Source organism: Sturnus vulgaris, chromosome 3 (genome assembly GCF_052056855.1).
Source record: "Sturnus vulgaris isolate bStuVul1 chromosome 3, bStuVul1.hap1, whole genome shotgun sequence".
Taxonomy (NCBI): domain Eukaryota; kingdom Metazoa; phylum Chordata; class Aves; order Passeriformes; family Sturnidae; genus Sturnus; species Sturnus vulgaris.
In genome coordinates this window covers 98,584,937-98,593,493 of record NC_142245.1, presented here as the reverse complement: position 1 = coordinate 98,593,493, position 8,557 = coordinate 98,584,937, and positions in this window count along the sequence as shown.

The following is an 8,557-nucleotide window of genomic DNA, read 5'->3' as shown; positions in this document are numbered from 1 at the left end:
CTTTCTTGAGGTGGCTTGCAACCCCTCTGCCCTCCCTTCTTTCAAGGCTTTACATAAAGCCACATCTTTGCTGCTGACCCAGCCCCACGTTGTAATGAGCTCCAGAGAAAATATACTTTGCCAGGCCAGAAAAACACTGAAGTCACTGTGCTCAGATAAGTTCAAGAAAACTTCTGAATAGTAAAGATACACTGTGGGATTTTTTTCTTCCTTGTAATGTAATTAGACCTTGCTAGAAAACTGTATTACCTTAGGGGTGGTTCTCAATCCTACCGGTTTTAAGCAACTGCTAGGACAGGCTTAGCATCAGGCTTTTTTCTCTGCTCAGATAAAGCTGCTGAGGATGTCACACAGCCTGGGCACGTGGCACAGGGTGACTGCACTGCTGTGCAATCTGCAGCTGCACTACATCTGTCACCGCTGTCACAGCTACTGCACACCTCAGCGCAGATGCCATTAGTTTTAACTCTACATCTGCAGTGTGCCTGATCTCTTAAAAGACCCTTTAACAACCTCTTTCCTTCCAGATCAGCACACTTCCAACTCAGCCATAACTAATTAAACTGGCAACTATTCTAAGGAGATGCAAGAGGAAACTGAGGGAAATAATTAAGGTCCTGCCCACAGAAACGTGTTGCATGGCTTGTGATTGTCACTAATGACAGATGTGTATCTGTGGGTGGAAGGAGAATGGATATTTATTCATTACTGGAGTAAACTGCCTTGGATATAATGGCTGTTGATAATAATATCTATTTTAGGATTGTTTGACAGTTCTCATCAGGAGCAGAAAATGGTAAACTCCAGCAGGTTGTTTCATTGGAAAGGAGCAGGGTGAGGGAGGAGTGAATGTCAGAGCAGAATTTAGTCATATCTGGGAAAAAGGCTGAGGGGAAACATATTGTGTTCCACATGTTGAAAATTTCTGGTGAGCATCTCTTACACCATTGTGATTTAGCAATATGACAAAGAGGCCATCTTTGTAAAACAAAGGTGACCTTTACTGCATATGTGAGAAGCCAATCAAATATTGGTAAATCCTAAAAGCCTGTAAAACTCTCAGGTCAGTTAAGATCTGGAGCTAAACATTTCTGGAAATGATACCTTGGCCAGGCTACTTCAGTAGTGACCAGAACAGGTCCTGATGTGAGCATGGACACCCTCTGCACAAATGTGAGCTATGCACCCATACCATCCCACATTTTCTGCTGAGAACAGGCTCACTACATGCATTCCACACTAAAAGGTGGAATATAGTCCCCTTCTAACCAAGAACTACATGTATGGCTGGATAGATAAATGCTGATGAAAATAATTTTGTGTATGCGTACAAAATAGGTGAGAAAGAGGCCATGGTGACACCCCACCTTGCATGACACAGAACAGAGAAGATGAAGGTTCCAGAGGCCTCACAATAAATTTGCATTGCTGTGTCCTCTGTTGATGGGGTCTCATCTGTCAGGGCCATATGCAACACCCTAGGGGGGAGCAAATCATCTGGGGAGCAGAAGTTTGGTGTGGCAATAAATCCTTTTCAGTCTCTGATTCCCAAGGCCAAAGTTACAGCTGAGTCTGGAGAACATGCAACAAATATAATATTGAGTCATTGTGCACTGAAGGATGACAGAAAATTCTACAGAATTTGATAAAAACATGTATGAGTATGTGAACATTTTGAGGTAAAAAATAACTGCTTGGAGCACAGGACATAATGAAAACTAGTTAGGCAGTTTAGCACAGGTTGAAGGATGGATTATTCAGGTGCAGAGAGCAGAGGGCACAGCTGGTCTCTCTTGCTGGATGCCAGCACAGCCTCCAGACCTCCAACCCTGCATGGACACAGCTCCTGGCACCTGAGCTGCTTCAAGAAGCTCCTCCAGCTGTGCCCACACCCCACCAGTCTATTGGAATTTGACATAATGTTCTTCCTCAGAACATGGTGAAGGAATGGAGGGACCATCTCCATCTGCAGGCAGATGAGTGTGAACTGACTTCAGCAGAGGGTTTGTGGTGGCCTCCATTTCCCACTGCAGAGCAAACAATCCATGCACAGCAGACCTGTGTCTACTGCCCAGGGGCAGCAAAAAGTACTGATATAGTGGAGGACCAGGTTCAGAAATTACAGTGCTAGAAAACTGAGTGTTCCTGAACTATCAGGTGTCTTGGAGGTGAATAGTGACAGAAGACCACTTGAAATGCAGAGGGTCAGATCAGATCAGCAGGCAGGCTGTGACTGCTTTGGTTTCTGAAGTGCTGATGTTCTACATGCAAACTGCCAGATTGAACCAGCAATTCAATGTCATACTCAGAGTCTTTTCTCAGATCCAGGCCATTTCCTCCTGATTCAGATATGGGTGTTGAGAAAGCAAACAAGTTACAGATTCTGAGAGAAGCTGCCACCAGAGTTGAGATTTCTAATGCCTCTTATTGAACATTATTTACCTTTTGAAGCTTAGAAGATTAAGCTCTTTCCAGAAATAGTAGATTTTAAATAGCATTTACTGTAATAGCCGATGATGATAAACAAGCAATTGACACAAGTCTTAGATAAGCATATCTAAGATTTTTTACATGACAGTTATAAAAGCAGTATTTATACCACTGGATAAGATGACATCCCGGAATAAACAGTACCAGAGACAAAGCTCTAGAAAGTTCTTGTCATTTTTTTGTAAATGTACCTCGATAATTTAGAATTCTGCTCCACTTAATTGCTATAGCTATTAGAAATTCAAATATTATTTCACAATTATTTACATTGATGTTTGAAAAGATCACAATAAAACATAGCATTACTATAATTACCTATGCAATTAAGAAATATGATGTTTTGAAACCACCTTCTAAATAATGTACATATATCATCCACACATCTGCATCACACTGATTTTTCTGTGATTTTGATTAATAAGATGTGCTGGACTCTGCAATGAGGATTCATCTCCCCACATGCAGCTGTTTATGGGTAAGGCATCTATACCTTAACTAATCAACTTTGGCCACTTTTGAGACAATAAAAAAGAGCTAAGGAATGACTGAGCTCGTCCTTAAGCATGCATCTAGGGTGATTCAAATCCACTAGACCCTTAAAATATTTCTTTTTCTTTCATTAATTTACAGGGAACCTAAGAAATATATCTGTTGGCACATACATTGCATGAATACATCTGACAGTGACCATCCGAAAATAGCAAATGTGCAAAGGAATGCAAAAATGTATTATTTACTTTATGAACCCCACAAATGCAGCACTTGGCAGGCATTAAACCTGCAGGGATGAACCTGCTAGGTGAAGGTAGAAACGTGCTCCAAGTCAGAAGAGTTTCTAATCAAAATGGAACATGTCGAGTATCAGTACTTCCTGGTGAACTAAGATGTTTCTGGTGGCTTGAGGCTGATTTAGAAAAGAGACACTCCTCTTTTGCCAGTTTTGTAAAATCTTACCTTCTATAATATAAAATATGGCTGTTGATTTTCTTACTTAGGAGAACCTGCAACATCAGCTGAGTAATTGCTGAAAACATCTATGGATCTGGGATTTCTGCAGGAAGTGGATAGTAAGCTCTGAAATTTCTGGACACAAGGAAACTCCAGAGCTCCAGATTTGCACTCTGTTAGCAAAAAGACTCTTGTCTTCAATGTAGGGGCAGAAAAATTCTCCCAGTGTTTAGTAGCCTCATAATGGAACACAAGGAATGTAGACTTAGCCCCCCATAACAGCCAGATAGGTTTCATTTCCTGAGAGATTCTCTTGAAATTTGTTGAAATGGAATTTAAACGAACAAACAAACAAAAACAACAACAAAAGAACATTTATAGGTTTTTAGTATTTTTTTCTTCTGCTTTTTTCTTAACAGTAAGCTGAGAGGAGCAATGAAGATAGTGAAATCCAGCAGACATAGCAAATTGCCCTCAGGTTAAAAAACATTTCTGCATCAAATAAACTATCATTTTTTAAAGATTTTTTTTATTATTTATTCTATTTTTTTTTAATCAAAGTTTTAAAAGAGATAAAGGAATTTTTTGATTTGTAACAGGGAAAATGAGTCTCAGACATAGTCAAGATCAACAGCACTGCCCTTGCTGATCCATGTTATTTACTTCTACACTGATTTGCTGCCTTGATCCTCAGCCTATTTAGGCTGGAGAACTTGCTGGAGTGGCTTCTGGATGGGAGTGGCTAGGCCTAATCCTCCAGAGAGCAGATTCAGCCAAGTCCCAGCTCCAGCTCATGATTCAGTAATTACACCTTCCAGTGTGATCCCAAGACTCAAGTCTGGAAGAGCACAGAAGATATTGCTGTTCTTGTGTTGAAGAAAATTCTTCTACTCAGATATATTTTAAAAATATCAGTCAAATTGACAGATTAATCACCAACACAGAGTTCCACTGAACCCTCAATCAGTGCAGGTTTTGCAAATATATAAGAAGAAATTCTGATGTAACTAAATTCAATGGCATTTCTGTCCTTTTTGATGCAGGCAAGTTTTCAGCTGTGATCCAGGAAGGCATTAAAACAGCACAAGAAGTAGCATTGTTCTTACAGCACAGAGGACTTGAACACATAAAATATGTCAGAAGAGATGCCACCAATCTATTTTATAGCTGCTTAGATACTACAAATGACTCTAACAGAATTTAGAAGGATACATGTTCAAAATGTCAAAGTCAAGCTTTTATCCCTGTTAGTAATTATCTCATATGAGATTCTTTCACACAGTGTAGAGTTTAAGTTTAAACAAAAGCGAGCATGCTTTATAGATGTTATTGCATGTAACATATTTGTAAGGCTTAACATGTACCACCATAATAAGCCATGCCTGCATTGCACCACTTCCTTAATTTCCATCAGTCATTGCAAGTATTTACTGTCCTTACTCTAAGTTGTGCACTTTATTTTCAAATTAAAAGATATTTACATATAGTGTGGCACTTCATTTCTTAAACAGACAATCAATGTGGGATTCCAAACTATATATTCTGGATGTGGCTACAAAGCTGCACAGCATCGTAAATCTGGCATAGAGAATCCTGAAAGCAAATCGGAAAAAGGAAAATTCTACACAGACAAACCTGAAGGAAGAAGATATGTGAGAAGACATCTTTCTAAGATTTACCTCCTCTACACTGATCTCTAGAAAACTGGAGACAGCAACCCAAGAGGAGAAGAAATTTAACTGGTCTTCAGAGTCAGGAGCTTTTCAATGCACTCCAGATGTTTCTGAGGTATGGTAGGGGTGGTGTTTAACCCTGGTAGGCAGCTCAGTCCCACACAGTCTCTCACTGACTCCCCCAGAGTAGGATGAGGAAGAGAATCAGAACAGTGAAAGTGAGAAAATATGGTTTAAGTGATAAAGAAAAAGCAAAGTAAAGGAGGAAAATAAATTCATTGACTACTTATCATAGGCAGGTATTCAGCCATCTCCAGGAAAGCAGGAGTTGTAATGTGTAATGGCTACTTGGGACCAAATATCATAATTCAAAATGTCCTCCCTCCCTCCTTCATCCCGCACTTATTGTTGAACAATGGCATTTGTATAGAACATCCCTTGGGTCACTAACATATTTTGGGTTATTAACACATTTTGTTTTAATCACAAATCCAAAACATTGCTCCATACAGATTACTAAAAAAAAAAAAATTCATCATGGTCAAAGTCAAACAAGTGCAGAGATCCTGTGACTCACCAGCCTTATTCCCCACTTCTCATAACACAGTCTTTGAGGATGCATACTCACATTTTTTGTGAAGGTAAATGTGTGATGATGTTATCCTGCCCAGTACACACCTGCCATCAAGCTGTCTCCACCTAAGATGTAGGCACAAGGTACAGCAACAGCACCATCTGATGCTGTGTGGAGGAAGTTTGCAAGAAGATAATGTGGGCATCACTTGCACTTTTGTGAGACTGTTTCACTTTATGAAGAACAGAGTTAACCAGCCTGGCAATTGTGCACTGCCTTGGAAATCACTGTCTTTGGAGGACTTGAGCAAACTCTTAAAGCCTACAGAAGTCAATGCAATCACTCTACTGATGGTGGATGTTTCAAGTTTCTCCTTGAGGAGTTGATCAGGAAGATACCTTGTTCTTTTCCTTTATGAATGAAAGAACTAGAGGATTTCAGGATATTTTTGTTTAAGCCAAGACACTTGCAAAGGCATCTTCAATGTTTTCTAGCTGATGGCTGATCTCAAGAGAAAGCTATGTGGTAGATTGGTGTGTGTACATGTAAGTGTGCATGCATTTTCATATGGGAATTTTTTTCTGTATGCCAGAACACATAATGCCACATATTTAGGAGAACAACATTGTACAAAGTGAGAACGGTGCAGGTTATTAATCATCAAGATAATACTAAAAAATTACAATATGTAGTTATTTTACTTTAGAAAACATTAAAAGCCTGCCAATACCTTTTAAAATACCTTGTTCTTTCTCTTATTGTACCTCTTTTTATGTTGGGTTTTTTTTAACCTTTTAATGTTTGATCAGCCTTTACCTATCACTGTATTCCTGGGTAAGCCAGCACAGCTGTGTGAGCACACAAATGCACAAGAGCTCTGTAGAGCATTCAGTCAAACTTTAGTAAGGAAAAAAAACCTGTTGAAACCCCTTTTGAGTTTTTCCATGTTACCTCCCAGTAACGTGTAACCTTCTAATAACCTTATAAATAGTTTCTCTGATGTTATACCATTACTGCATGTCACTGTTAAAACAGACAGCAAAGAAAGATTCTAGCCACTTTTATACAGTTCTGAAGAGGACAGACCTCACTAATCCAAAGTAAAGGCTGCCCCTGCTTATGTGCTTATGTGAGGCCAAGTTGGTGTTATACTCATGCTCTTTTTTTTTCTGCTTATAGAAGTGTTCAAGATGGAAAACCAACACTAGCTGTGCCAGTTCTGATTAACTCCAACATGTGTAGATTTTCATCACCACCAAAATTCTCGGCACATGAGTATCAGGGTGGTGCTCGTAGTGTTTCTTCAGCTTGAACTCTCCAACTCTTTTATTGATGACCAAGATTGACATTATGTCAGAGTAGATGGCAAAGAGCACAAATGTTTTGCTACGGATCTCATCTGAAACACGCCAAATACAGCTGAGACTGAAGTAGATGTAATTTGTAGGTTCTGTAGAAAGTGATTGGAAAACTGCCCGTAGTAGTGCCTGAAGAAGCAACTGTGTCTGTTGCTGTCTTCTCAGCAGCTGTGTGAGAAATATGTCAAGTAGAGATGAAGTACCTTGAAATTCCTTGCTCCTCTCAGTGCATCTGCATGAGAAATCAATACTCACAACAGAGAACAGGACAGAGGGGCAAAGCTTTGGAGGGGCAGGGTCCCACAACTCCTCCAGCACTAGACTCCTTCAAGAGAGCACACAGCAGCCCCACGTGGAAGGGGAAATACTGGAGCTGCCTCATTTCTTCTCTCATCTCTGTACCCATACTACTGTCTGCACAGCACATCTCCAATTTCTTCTTTTCCAGAACTGGGAACGTGTGAGGCACAATCTGTATTTGGGGAAAGTATAGAGCAGTAAACTCTATAGGTAGATCAATTTTTTCAGATAAAAGAGGTGAAGGTAGTAATCGTTTATTAGTTTCCTAAAGTTGTCACTGTTTAATTCTGCCAGTGAATCCCTAATGCTCTGAGTTTATTGAAGATTATATAGAATAGCTGAAGTATTCCCACTCACCTTCACCAAATCTATAACATGCTTCTGTCCAGAATATGGCAAAGGAACCACTTTGGGTGCCTTTTCAGAAATGCTCCAGGAAATGGAGTTTTAGATTTATTCTTATTTAAATAAGATTGCTATTTTCTTTTAAAATAACACTTTTTATTTTTGAAACTCCTCAAAGTGCCAGTCATGTCTATCACTTGTCTGTCCCTGCTCAGAGCTTAATGCAAAGTCTAGAAACTCTTTGTATGAAAATTTCATGCCTCCAGGTGCTCCATTGATTATTCATGAAGCTTTTGGAGCTGTCACCATGGGAGCCAATTGGCTACAACCTATTTAGCATATTAATGACCTATATGAGTTAGTGCATGAGGAGACATATCACGCCACCTGGAATGCAAGTGGCAAGCTGCTGCTGACTCAATCAGCTTTGCAATGGGAAGTAAGAAATTGGAAATATTTTACACAGAAACAGCAAATCTCTTGCATGTCCAAATGCATTCGCTCAAATTAGCATGCACGGCTTCAATAGCTTGTTTTCATAATATGTTCCTTTTATCCTCTGTGCGTTTGGCCTCATTACAAGCTCTCTCCTCCTGGCAGAGCACATGCCCCTGGAAAGGTTTAATAGGTGAGTCATGTGGTTTGTGAGACATTACATCAGAATGATTTAATACACCAAGGGCAGGGCTGTATGTCAGGTTCAGCTGCTGTTACTGCCGTTACAGTTTGTGTAGCAGGTAACCTGATGGTCTCCAGAAAGCAGCTAGATAATGGTAACAATTAATTTTATGGCGGGGGAGAGAGGGACTTCAGCTGAGCTAAGCACCTTTTTTATTTTCCCCCATTTGCTGCTGTGCTTTTACACTCAG